The following is a 14046-nucleotide window of genomic DNA, read 5'->3' on the forward strand; positions in this document are numbered from 1 at the left end:
AAAGGATTGACTTTTTCCAGGAAGGTGGGAGATTTATCCAAGTCCAAAGGAAGCAGCTGTTTTCAAGGAAATCTGCCCCAGGAAACCCCCCAAAGTCGTCAGGGCCTGCGGTCTCCTGTCCCTCTCCAAATGCAGCTTCATGGAGGGGCCCGTTTATACGTAGCCTCTGCCATCTGCTTCTCCTACCTCCGTACCCGGATTGGCTTCCTCACTCCAGGTTTGAGGACCAGGATGTCATCAGGTAAAACCAGGCGCCCACCTTCCTCAATACACATCAGAGGCCACGGGTCTCTGTTCCCCAGACTTGGTCACCTGCACTGTGTCTCTCCACTGCAGCCTGGTCCTTAAAGGCCTGGGGCCCTGGAGCCAAGCTACTCTGTGCGTGATCTCAGCTCTTCCTACTGGCTGTATACTTAATCTCCCTAAACCCCTCTTTCCTCATATGTTAAACGGAGGTAATAAGAGTATTTACTTCTTGAGATTAAATGAGATCAAGTGCTTAGCACAGGGTTCGGGCGCGTGGTAAGCACCCCATAAACGTTAGTTATTATCTTCAGGGACTTTGAGGGCGGGGCTTCCACGCTCGCCACGCCCACGTCTGTCCTCCGGGATTGCTCTGTCTGTCCCAGTGGGCTTTTCACTACTTGGTCTGTCCCCGTCCTTCTTAAAACATCTTTGCCTAGTAGATGCTCTTTGTCTCTTACTCCCATGGAGGCAGAAAGGGCAGCCGGGTTACGGGGGCGGGGGGGAGGGGGCGCCTACCTGTTTCCCAAATCTGTAAAAGAGCGCAATGCCCCGCCCACCAGACAGCTGGAATCCAGGCCACTTGACCTGCCACAGAAACCCTCCGCAGCCTTTGCCCCAGCCCTGCTGCTCCCAGCCTGGAGCGGGGGGCTTCGGTGAGGTATGTAGGCCTACAAGTGGCCTCCGCAGCCCCTCAGCAAGCTGCTTATCAGGACTGAAACGCTAGTTTCAAGCGGCCTCGGGCCTGAGCTTTGCCATGACAGCAGGAGCTGCCTGAGAAGAGAGGCTGAGATAAATGAAGGATCCTTCATCCCCGTCAACGTGGGCCAGACAGAAACCAGGTGCAAGGCCCTGAGCCTTCATCTTTTGTAAACAACCTTCCGTCGCCCACTGCAGCAGCTCGAGCCCGAGACGGGGATTAGGAGCACAGCTTCTGCAGGCCTGGGGCCTCTCAGCTGGACAGCAAGCTAAAGGGCGCGCGAGATAACTCGCGGCTGGGAACGATGCTTGAGGAAACACAGCCATTCGTCAACTGGGGGTTTGCCTGACCTGACAGGAGAGAATCTGATACCCAAACAGGCCCCGCATCCCTGAAGCTCTGAACGTTCTCCAGCTAAATATTTGATATAACACCAGATAACGGCCCGAGGTTCTTCCCCGGCTGGTGCGAGAAGGATCTGCGAGAGACCAGGGAGGCCTCGCCTGCGCGGGGTTTGGCTGAAGTCAGGCAGGACTTGAGGTGGAGGCATCCCAGTGGGGCTGGCTGGGGTGTCCTTCAACCTGGGCACGTCCAGTTAGGGGACAAATGTTGGTCTTCTGTGAATCTGTGAAGAGATCTGGCAGCTAAATGTCCTTCGAGGGCCTTGTCCCCTCCCCAGCCGGCTCTCCCCGCCTCCCCACTTCTTTGGCAGAAGCTCCGCTTGCAGGAGCTGAAAACAAAGAACTGTGACCCCTGTGCTCAATTCATCCACCTGAGACGACAAACAAAGTTAAGTGCTTGAGTCCCCGAAAGGGAGGTGAGGATAGATGGGCCTGACCAAACGGCAAGAGTGTCTCTCTTTACGAGTCCTATTTTTCCAACAGGGAAGGTTTCCAGTCCCACATTCAGTTTCTTGTAAGACGATGAGAATGAGGGGCGCCTGGGTGGCTCAGTGGGTTAAGCCTCTGCCTTCGGCTCAGGTCGAGATCTCAGGGCCCTGGGATCGGGCCCCGCATCAGGCTCCCTGCTCAGCGGGGAGCCTGCTCCCCCCCCCCCCCGCCTCTCTGCCTCTCTGTCTGTCAAATAAATAAATAAAATCTTTAAAAAAAAAAAAAAAAGATGAGAACGAAAACACATTTCAAATAGTAGTGCCTTGGGGCGCCTGGGTGGCTCAGTCGGTCAATCGTCTGCCTTTGGCGCAGATCATGATCTCAGGGTCCTGGGATCGAGCCCCACATTGGCTCCCTGCTCAGCCACAAGTCTGCTTCTCCCTCTCCCTCTACAACTACCACCCCCACTCATGCTCATGCTCTCTCTGTCTCTCAAATAAATAAATACAATTAAAAAGGGGGGGGCACCTGGGTGGCTCAGTGGGTTAAAGCCTCTGCCTTTGGCTCAGGTCATGATCTCAGGATCCTGGGATTAAGCCCCAATCAGGCTCTCTGCTCAGCGGGGAGCCTGCTTCCTCCTCTCTCTGCCTGCCTCTCTGCCTGCTTGTGATCTCTGTCTGCCAAATAAATAAATAACATCTTTAAAAAAAAAAAGAAACAAATTTCCAACATACACATCAATAACAGAATATAATGCACTCTCATATGCCCAACAACACCTGGTTTCAACAACTATACATCAAGGCCAACCTTATAGCATCCAGACCTCCCTACTCAGGTATAATCTGTTACAAATTCTCAATTTTGGCCACAAGTCTGGGTTATTTTTTAATAGGAGAAGGAACATGGGATTTAGAGCCTGGAAACATGTTCCACTCCTTATTAGATGTAGGGCCATGGGCTGGTGACTCAATTCATTTGATTCTCTGATTCTTTGCCTATTAAATGGTGATGATAATACTTGCCATACACACTTCACAAAGCTCTTGTGAAAATGAGATGTCTTGGAAGGGCTTTGAAAAGGAAATGCTTTACAAGCCCGGGTTGTTAATGCTCTGCCTCTCACTGCGCGTGACTCGGCGTATGCTCTCAACCAACATTTATTGGAGGCTGTTTTTAAGTGTTAGGTCACATGTCAAAGAAACACCTGTTTTTCGATCTGAGGTTGTGCTCCTGAGTCCAGCAGGTCCCACCGCAAATGCTGTCCCTAAGTCACCTAGGCCAGACAGAATATATTACTCTGTGTCTCAGCCTCGCCCTCGGAGAATCACGTCCCGTTGGACCGAGAGTCACTCTCATACCGCGTGTCCTTGCTCAATGTCAAGGCCTGCAAAATATCAAACTATGTCAAGTCTCTAGGGCTGTATTTCTGTGAAGGTTCAGAGTAAGAATTACAGAGACAGTGGGACTTCAAAGTTAAGACCTTAAAATTACATTTTGAAAAAAAAAAAAAAAAAGAAGCGGTCAAGGACATAACTCAAATCACCCTTGCAAAAATTGTTTAGAGATAGTCTCACATCCGGAATTTAAATGGATGAGGGGAGACCAGAGGGGGATGCCTGACCCAAAGTCTGGCCCTAAAGTGATTTTAGCTGCAGCTGGAGAAGATGCTATTCTCTCTTGTTTTTCTTCCCTTGGAAAGAAGAGAATTCAGGATTTCATCCTTGCCCCAACCCCTGCCTCCTGGTGGCCCATGAAAACGATATTTTCTTGCTCAGCGGGGCAAAACCTCTTATTTCCAGCCATCCTTTTCTCACCTCCTAGTGCCACACCGAAGTCCTCGCTGTAGACAGATTTCTCCAGCAAGTGATTTTCTCACCACTGAGCCCTGGCTGTTTTGCCTCCCTGGAGCACGTCAGGGCCAGAGCAGAAATGAAAGGACCGAGACAGTGTCAGCTGCACTGGGGCCTGGGTCACTGGTGATCAAATTTTTTAATGAACATGGAGGCCCGGGACTTGAAAGGAAGGTCGGGGTTCACTGAAAGGCGAGCACAATATGCGTCTGGTTTATTAAATCCTGAACGTGCAGACATCGATGTCCTTCCAACACCCATTCCTCCCAGGAACTCGGCACTGCCCTGAGCAGTCAGGGCCCCTGATCTCCTGAGAGCCTCTGACTCCATGCTGTCAGAGAAGTCTGAAGGACATCTAACAAGAGGGACATGTCCCAAGAGTCAGAATCTTAAAGAGCTATCTGCACTCCCACTCGCAGCATTATTCGCAGAAATCGAGAAATGGACACAACTCAAGTGCCCGTCAACAGCTATGTAATAAAGGTGTGGTTTGTACACACAATGGAATATTACTCAGCCATTCAAAAGAATGAGATCTTGCTATTTGCAACGAGAGGGATGGATCTTGAAGGTGTTACGTTAAGTGAACTAGAGAAAAACAAACACCATTTTTTAGATTTCACGCTTATGCAGAATCTAAACAACAAAAACAGAAATGGAATCATAAATACAAAGACAAAATTGGCAGTTGCCAGGAGGGAGGGGGGTGGAGGATGGGCAAAATAGGGGAGGGGAATTAAAGGATACAAATGTCTGGTTATTAAATAGAGAAGTCATAAAGTCATGGGGATGAAAAGTACAGCCTAGAAAATATAGTCAATAATATTGTAAGAGCATAGTGTGGTGACAGATGGTAACCACGCTTTGCATGGTGAGCTTAATGATAGAACTATCAGATCGCTATGCTTTACACGTAGAGCTAATATCACGGTGTATGTCAATGGTATTTTAATTAAACAAATAGTAAATGTAAAAAGTTTTTAACATATCGTAGTGGTATTCAGCCATAAAAAAAAAAATCATGCCATTTGCAATCACATGGATGAACTCGGAGGACATAATGCTAACTGAGATAAGCTAGGCACAGAAAGATAAGACACTGTATGATCTCACTTACACGTGAAATCTAAAAATGTTAAGTTCATAGACCCAAAGGGTAAAGCAGAAATTGTCAGGCACTGGGAGGGGGGGAGATGGAGTGATGCTGGTCAGAGTAGAAACCTTCAGAGCTAAATGAATAAGTTCTGGGGAACTAATGTACAAGCATAGGGATTATAGTTAATAACACTGTATCGTGTATTTGAAATTTGCTAAGGGAGTAGATCCTGAGTGCTCTTACCACACACACACACACACACACACACACACACTACAGATGTGTTCATTAACCTGACTGAGGTAATAATTTCACAATACATATGTATATTAAATCATCACATTGTACATCTTAAAAAATCATGTTGTGTTACCTGAGTACATATAATTTTTTAAAAGATTTTATTTATTTATTTAAGAGAGCAGAGGGAGAGGGAGAAGTAGGCTCTCCACTCAGCGGGGACATGGGGCTCTATCCCAGGACCCCTGGGATCCTGACCTGAGCTGAAGGCAGACACTTAACCAACTGAGCCACCCAGGCACCGCCATATAATTTACATTTGTCAGTTGTACCTCAGTAAAGCTGGGGTGGGGGAGGAATGTGATAATACATGACTACATTAAAACATTATATACAGGGCACCTGGGTGGCTCAGTGGGCTGAACCTCTGCTTTCGGCTCAGGTCATGGTCCTAGGGTCCTGGGATTGAGCCCCGCATCGGGCTCTCTGCTCAGCAGGAAGCCTGCTTCCCTTCCTCTCTCTCTGCCTGCCTCTCTGCCTAGTTGTGATCTCTGTCTGTCAAATAAATTAATTAAATCTTTTAAAAAAATTATACACATGCTTTATAACCATCATCATTCTCCTCCTTCTTGGTGGACCTCCTCTGGATCTCTTTAGTATGTTTGGCTCAATTTAACATTTCTTCGTTAGTCCAGTAGGCATCAGGGAGCCAAACACTGTCATAGGCTCCGGGAAAACCAGGACTAACGAGATGATCTCTGCCTTCACGGTCATCAGAGGATTAGCATGCCCTGCACTAAAGGCCAAAAAGGCACATACAGAAAATAAGAATATAGGGGAGGGGCTCCTGACTCCAACAGAGTGGGAAAGTTTATGGCTGAGTTTAAGAGGATGCATAGAAGGGGCACCTGGGTGGCTCAGTGGGTTAAAGCCTCTGCCTTCAGCTCTGGCTATGATCCCAGGGTCCTGGGATAGAGCCCCAAATCAGGTTCTCTGCTCAGGGGGGAGCCTGCTTCCCCCTCTCTGTCTCTGCCTGCCTCTCTGCCTACTTGTGATCTCTGTCTGTCAAAAAAAAAAAAAAAAAAAGAGGATGCATAGGAGTCATTCAGACAAAGGAAAGTAGGGAGTGTGTTCTAGAAAAGGATGAAAACATGCCTGAAAAGCCATGAAATTTAATTGAGATAAAGGTAAGCTATTCTGAATTCAAAAGGTCACTGCTATGTCAAAGGGCACAATCAGCAAGAGTGAAAGGGCAACCCGTGGAATGGAAGAAAAGACTAGCAAATCATATATCTGATAAGGAGTTAATATCCAGCATATGTAAAGATCCCCTACAACTCAACAACAACAGGAAACAAACAACCCTATTAAAAATGGCCAAAGGATTTGAATAGACATTTCCCCAGAGATCTACAAATGACCAATGAGCACATGAAAAGATGCTTAACATCTCTAATCATTAGGGAAATATAAATCAAAACCACAACCAGGGCACCTGGATGGCTCAGTTGGTTAAATGGCTGCCTTCAGGTCAGGTCCTGATCGCAGGGTGCTGGGATCGAGCCCCACATCAGGATCCCTGCTCAACGGAGTCCGGTTCTCCCTCTCACTCTCTCTCTGTGCTCTCCCTGTCTCTCTCTCTCTTTTTCAAATAAATAAATAAAATCTTAAAAAAAGAGAGAGAGAGAGGGACGCCTGGGTGGCTCAGTTGGTTAAGCTGCTGCCTTCGGCTCAGGTCATGATCCCAGCATCCTGGGATGGAGTCCCACATCGGGCTCCTTGCTCAGCGGGAGCCTGCTTCTTCATCTGCCTCTGCCTGCCACTCTGTCTGCCTGTGCTCACTCTGACAAATAAATAAACAAATAAATCTTAAAAAAAAAAAGAGAGAGAGAGAGAGTTATCATATAATCTGGCAATTCCACTTCTGGGCATATGCCCAAAAGAATTAAAACTGGGGTCCAGAGATATTTCTTTATAGCAGCAGTATTCAGGATAGCCTAAAAATAGAAGCAACCCGAGTGTTCATCAACCAATTGATAGATAAACAAAATGTAGTATAGATGCACAATGGACTATTACCCAGCCTTTAAAAGGAAGGAAATTTTACAATTCCCCTGCTGCAACAGGGATAAACCTTGGGTTCATTTTGCTAAGTGAAATAAATCATAAAAAGACTGTCATAAAAAGACAAATCATGGGGCGCCTGGGTGGCTCAGTGTATTAAGCCTCTGCCTTCGGCTTGGGTCATGATCTCAGGGTCCTGCGATCGAGCCCCACATCAGGCTCTCTGCTCAGCAGGGAGCCTGCTTCCCCCCACCCTCTGCCTACTTGTGATCTCTCTCTCTCTGTCAAATAAATAAATAAAATCATTTTTTTAAAAAGACAAATACTATATGATTCCACTTATATGAGGTACACAGAGTAGTTCAATCCACAGAGAGAGGCATTGGGAAAGTTAGAAAAATTTGATATGCACTGGATGCTATTGTTAATTTTTTAGGTATGACAATGGTCCTGTGGTTAAATAGAACAGTGTCTTTATTCTCAGGAAGTGCACACTGAAAAATATAAGGGTGAAGTACAACCAGTTTTGAAATACATGGATGGAACGATGGACAGGTAAATAAAGAGTTACATAAAGCCAACCTGACAGAACGCTAATGGCTGAATTCAGATGGTGGATGTAGTGTTCATTGTACTGCTCTTTCAATGTTTTCTTACTATGTGAAAGTTTTCTTTTTTAAAAAAAAAGATTTTATTTATTTATTTGACAGAGAGAGATAGTGAAAGCAGGAACACAAGCAGGGGGAGTGGGAGAGGGAGAAGCAGGCTTCTCACTGAGCAGGGAGCCCCATGCGGGCTCGATCCCAGGACCCTGGGATCATGACCTGAGCCGAAGGTAAACGCTTAATGCCTGAGCCACCCAGGTACCCCTGTAAAAGTTTTCCTAATAAAAATTTGGAAAAAGTGTTTAAGTCACTCTATGGACCCAGCTGGAGAAAATACACTCAAGCTTCCATATATGCAAAAATAATTAGATTTTTCCAGATGAGTTAGCTCTGGTGTGACTGTGCCCTCCCTTCCCCGAAAAAAAAAAAAAAAATCCAGCAAAGCAAAAAATAACCATTAGCTATATTAACAGAAATATTGCATTTGTGGTGGGACCCTGGTCAAGTTATTGACCTCTGTAAGTCTTAGTTTCCATAGGATGCAAATGAGAATTATATTAATCCCTTTCCTCTTTGGGTTGTGACAAGAATTAGATGAGACCACATATGTAAAAGGCTTGAAACAAAAGCCAATATTCAATAAGTTCTCTGTAAGTGGCTGGTGGGAGCAGAAGCATGAGGGAAATGTTATAGTCTTTTTTTTTTTTTTTAAAGATTTTATTTATTTATTTGACAGAGAGAAATCACAAGTAGGCAGAGAGGCAGGCAGAGAGAGAGGAGGAAGCAAGCTCCCTGCTGAGCAGAAAGCCCGATGTGGGGCTCGAACCCAGGACCTGGGATCATGACCTGAGCCGAAGGCAGCGGCTTAACCCACTGAGCCACCCAGGCGCCCCGGAAATGTTATAGTCTTAATTGACCTTGCTGGTGGTGACACCACATAGCACAGTGGGGTCACCTCTGTTCTGGGGGTTCTCAGAGGGTATTCCTCCATTCCTTCCGGGGTGATAAGGTCCTGTCACACAATGAGCAGCTGGAGGATAAGGGGCTTCTTTCACCTAGAGTGGGAAAGACTGAGGCCGGGAATACCTCATGACTGTACTTCCGGTAGCTGAAAAATGGCGCTAGGAGCAAAGAGTACAAGTTTTAGTGAAGCAAATGCCATCTTAAGTAAGGAAAAGCAGTCAAAGTAGTTTGAACAGAAAATTAACTGTCTTAGGAAGGTGTCAGCTCCCCCCCTTTGATAATGGGTGGGTTGTCATCAGAGGTTGGACAACCATTTGATGAAAACTTGGTCATGAAAAGGAGATGGGGGTGGGTGCCTGGTCGAGAAGCAACTCTTGATCTTGAGGTTGCAAGTTCAAGTTCCATGTTGGGTATAAAGATTACTTAAAAATAAAATATTTAAATTTAAAAAAAGAAAGAAAGAAAAGGAATTTGGGTCAGATAGTCTTTATGGTCCTTTCCAACCCAGAAAGTCTAAGATGTTTCTTTAAATATGGCCCCTGAGGGGCGCCTGGGTGGCTCAGTGGGTTAAAGCCTCTGCCTTCGGCTGGGGTCATGATCCCTAGAGCCCCGCATCGGGCTATCTGCTCCGCGGAGAGCCTGCTTCCTCCTCTCTCTCTCTCTGCCTGCCTCTCTGCCTGCTTGTGATCTCTGTCTGTCAAATAAATAAAATCTTTAAAAAAAAAAAAAAGCTCATAGTCCTTTAAAAAAAATATATATATATATATATATATATATGGCCCCTGAAAGTGAATGCGATGCTATAGATATGAGTTAGTAAGACAAATACCTCCCTTCATATAATTACTGTTATTTAAATCTTGAAAATCTTTATATTTTATGAAGAGAAAAAACAAAACCTAATAAATTTGCTCTACCTGTCAGTTATTAAAATTATACCCTCTATGCTACCTTTTGGATCTGTCTCATCTTTATTCTTATATTCATTCATCTTCCCAATATTTCATATATATTTATAAGATATATTTTTCCTAGGCATTAAGGATATAAAAATGAATAGACAGATAAACAAGTGATAAGAGCAATGTGCTTAGTACCCGTCAGTGGGATTAACAAGGTTTGAGCAGAGCAAACAAACACAGAGTTTCACTCTGTTTACAGATGAGGGGAAGGCTACTTTGAGGAAGTGAAACTTGAGCTATGTCTTGGGAAAAAAGGATTTTCCAGACATAGAATGGGTAGAAAATAATTTCTGTAAATGGAAGAGCTTATTAAAAGTCAATATACAAGGACACCTGGGTGGCTCAGTGGGTTAAGCATCTGTCTTCGGCTGGGGCCATGATCCCAGGGTTGTGGGATCGAGTCCCAAATCGGGATCCCTGATCACTGGGAAACCTGCTTCTCCCTCTGCCTGCTGCTCCTTTTTCCTGATGTTCCCCCTGCTTGTGAACTCTCTCTTTCTCTCTCTGACAAATAGATAAAGAAATATTTTTAAAAATTAAGTAAAACCTTAAAAAAGTCAATATAGAAAGAATGTCACGTTTTGGAGGGCCAAATAACCACATTAAGACTGGATCTCAAGGAACTATGCAAAACCAAGAACATCAGGAACATGTATCGCCATTCTAAAAGTGGAGAGACAGACAGAAGACTTAGACATCCAAGCTTCTTTCTTCTCTTCTTTCCACTTCTAGAACCTCCCTCCTAAAACCCCATATCTCTTCACTCCATAAGCTGGTGACCTCATTCATACTATTAACTTTTAAGTGTTTTTTGTCCTCCAGTTATTGCCATATTTTAAGAGATTTGCAGATATAACAACCTGGAATAGGTCTCTTCCTTGTTGTACATTTCATATTTTTTAAAAAAGATTTTATTTATTTATTTGGCAAACAGAGATCACAAATAGGCAGAGAGGCAGGCGTGGGGTGGGGGGGAAGCAGGCTCCCTGCTAAGCAGAGAGCCTGATGTGGGGTTCGATCCCAGGACCCTGGGGTCATGATCCGAGCCCAAGGCAGAGGCTTAGCACTGAGCCACCTAGGCATCCCATTTCAGATTTTTTTTTAAATATTTTATTTATTTATCTGAGAGAGAGAGAGAGAGCACATGAATGGGGGAGAGGGACAAGCAGACTCCCTGCTGAGCAGGGAGCCCTACGTGGGGCTCCATCCCAGGATGCTGAGATCATGACCTGAAGTCAGGTGCTTCACCGACTCAGCCACCCAGGAGCCCCACATTTCAGGTGGGTTTGTTGTTGTTGTTGTTGTTTGTTTGTTTTAAGATTTTATTTATTTATTTGACAGACAGAGATCACAAGTAGGCGGAGAGGCAGGCAGAGAGGGGGTGGGGAAGCAGGCTCCCCGCTGAGCAGAGAGCCCCATGCGGGGCTTGATCCCAGGACCCTGGAATCATGACCTGAGCTGAAGGCAGAGGCTTTAACCCACTGAGCCACCCAGGCACCCCTCAGGTTTTTTTTTTTTAAGTTTTTTTTTTTTTTAAGATTTTATTTATTTATTTGACAGAGAGAGATCACAAGTAGATGGAGAGGCAGGCAGAGAGAGAGAGAGAGGGAAGCAGGCACCCTGCTGAGCAGAGAGCCCGATTCGGGACTCCATCCCAGGACCCTGAGATCATGACCTGAGCCGAAGGCAGCGGCTTAATCCACTGAGCCACCCAGGCGCCCCACCCCTCAGGTTTCTTATACACCCCGTCCCTTAATTTGTATTTTGATGGGCTTGTATTGGATCTTCCATGAGGACCCTCCTGAAAGGGTGTCAGGTGCAGAGAGTGCCTGCTTCCCTCCAATATTGCCTCCAATGAATTGAAATTCCCCCGGCCTCCATTTCCTTAGTTAACAAGCAAGGCCGATGACTGGAGGAATGGAAGTAAGGGTGGAAAGACTCATGAAGCCCTAAATGACCTTATTTTTTAAAAGACTTCATTTATTTATTTATTTGGGAGAGAGAGAGAGAGCACAAGCAGGGGAAGTGCAGAAGGAGAAGCAGGCTCTCCCCTGAGCAGGGAGCCCGAAGAGGGACTCTATCCTGGGACGTAGGGATCATGACCTGAGCTGAAGGCAGATGCTTAAGTGACTGAGCCCCCCAAGTGCCTTTAACTGGACCTTATTTTAAAAAGTAGCTCTAACTGGAGCACCTGGGTGGCTCAGTGGGTTAAAGCCTCTGCCTTCGGCTCAGTTCATGATCTCAGGGTTCTGGGATGGAGCCCCGCATCCAGCTCTCTGCTCAGTGGGGAGCCTGTTTCCCCCTCTTTCTCTGCCTGCCTCTCTGCCTACTTGTGATCTCTTGTCTGTCAAAGAAATAAATAAAAACCTAAAAAAAAAATAAAATAGCTCTAACTGTCCCCTCATGCTCTCCCTGCTGCTTAATGATTTTTACTGAGTCTCAGCCAAAATTGATACTCCTTTTGGTTAGAGGGCGGAGTAACTTTCTGCGAAGTAAGTGAAACAGGGCGTCCTCGGAGTCCCTAGCTTGCGAATTCATCAAGACCCACTATTTCAGCGTGTTTTCTCCAGACCAGCTCCAACACATGAAACGAGGGCTGGGAAGATGCCTGGCTCCTGCCTTCCCATAAACTGTGGAATTTGTTTGACACCTCTTGCTGGTAAAAGCTCAGGTGAAGGGATTCCACGGCCAGACAAAGGCTGGGATGTCTAAATATGTTGAAAATGTTATCTGTTTTTTCTCAGAGGTCTCTCTCGTTCGGGTGTTTGTTCTGCGATAGCCTTTTACCTTGTCAGCCGCTGAGTCCTTCCTGCTGGCACTGCAGAGCAGACAAGGAAAGCCAAGATCCCACCCCCTACCCCATCCGGCTCAAGGGGAGCACCTGGTGCAGAGAGGCCATATGCGAGCGGGGCTGGGCGGCCTCAGCACCCGTGCTCACCTCCTTCCTTGTTGTGCTCACCTTCCTCATCTGGAGAGGAGGTGACAGAAAGGAGAAACTAAGTGGGTTTTCTCTGAAGGGATCACACAAGCGCTCTCTCATCTCCTTACCTGCAGACTTAGCAAATTCTTTACAACATCTGATCAAGGAAAGTTTTTGGTTTTGGTTTCGTTTTGTTTTTTTTTTTTTTTAAAGATTTTATTTATTTATTTGACAGAGAGAGATCACAAGTAGACAGAGAGGCAGGCAGAGAGACAGAGAGAGGGAAGCAGGCTCCCCGCTGAGCAGAGAGCCCGATACGGGACTCGATCCCAGGACCCTGAGATCATGACCTGAGCCGAAGGCAGCGGCTTAACCCACTGAGCCACCCAGGCGCCCCATCGTTTTGGTTTTTTGATGTTTCTGCATGTTCTCCATGTACTGCCCTGCTGCTAGGATATGATGAGATGCCTTCATCGGGAGCCCCTCCAAGCTCTGCAAAGTCGGCGTGTTTTTTCTTTTTTTTAAAGATTTTTATTTATTTGAGAGAGAGAGAATGAGAGAGGGACAGCATGAGAAGGGGGAGGGTCAGAGGGAGAAGCGGACTCCCTGCTCAGCAGGGAGCCCGATGTGAGGCTTGATGCCAGGACTCCAGGATCATGACCTGAGCCAAAGGCAAAAGCTTAACCAACTGAGCCACCCAGGTGCCTAAAGTCAGCGTGTTTTGTTTTAAAGACTTTATTTATTTATTTGACAGAGACAGCGAGAGAGGGAACACAAGCAGGGGGAGTTGGGGGAGGGAGAAGCAGCAGGAGCAGGGAGCCCAATTCGGGGCTGGATCCCAGGACCCTTGGATCATGGCCTGAGCTAAAGGCAGATGCTTAAAGACTGAACCACCCAGTCACCCCAAAGTCTGAGTATTTGTAAAGAAACAGCAAGCTAGTCCCAGAAGGTGGTCTCTTTGGGGCTAAAGTAACATTTGCATAAAGCAAGAGAGTAGATGGCAGACCCAGGTGGTTTCCTGGCCCTAACCGGGCTCTGTGTCCCTCATTCTCCTCTTCCTGTCCCACCCCAGACTCTTCATCATCCTGTTGTCAGGACTCCTCCTTAGGTCTCCAGAACCTGGGCTGAGTTATAGGATAGGCAGCTGCTCATGGCCTCCAGTTTCCTGCCTTCCATCTGCTTTGTGTCTGGCCCTGCAGACCAGTGCCGGGAGGCTCACAGGTGGGAGAGGTTGGAGATTTGGACTTTGATCTGCTTATTCCTCAAAGTCTTCAAAGCACTGACCTCTACGTCTACCTTGATGGGGGTCTCCAGCAAGGCCCGGGAGAGGGGGACGGCTGGGAATGTGGAAGAGGTCTCATTCAGATGAGAGTAGACGGGGTGCCTGCGTGGAACAGCTGATGCTAACCGTGGGGCTCCTGGTGCAGCTCAGGCCCTGATCTCTGGGTTGTGAGATCAAGTCCTGAGTTGGGAGTCTGCTTGAGATGAGATTCTTTCTCCCTCACCCTCGGCCCCTCCTGCGTGTGCTCTTTCTCTCAAATAAACAAATCTCTTAAAAAAAAAAATGAGG

The sequence above is a fragment of the Lutra lutra genome, chromosome 16 (assembly GCF_902655055.1).
Source record: "Lutra lutra chromosome 16, mLutLut1.2, whole genome shotgun sequence".
Classification (NCBI taxonomy): domain Eukaryota; kingdom Metazoa; phylum Chordata; class Mammalia; order Carnivora; family Mustelidae; genus Lutra; species Lutra lutra.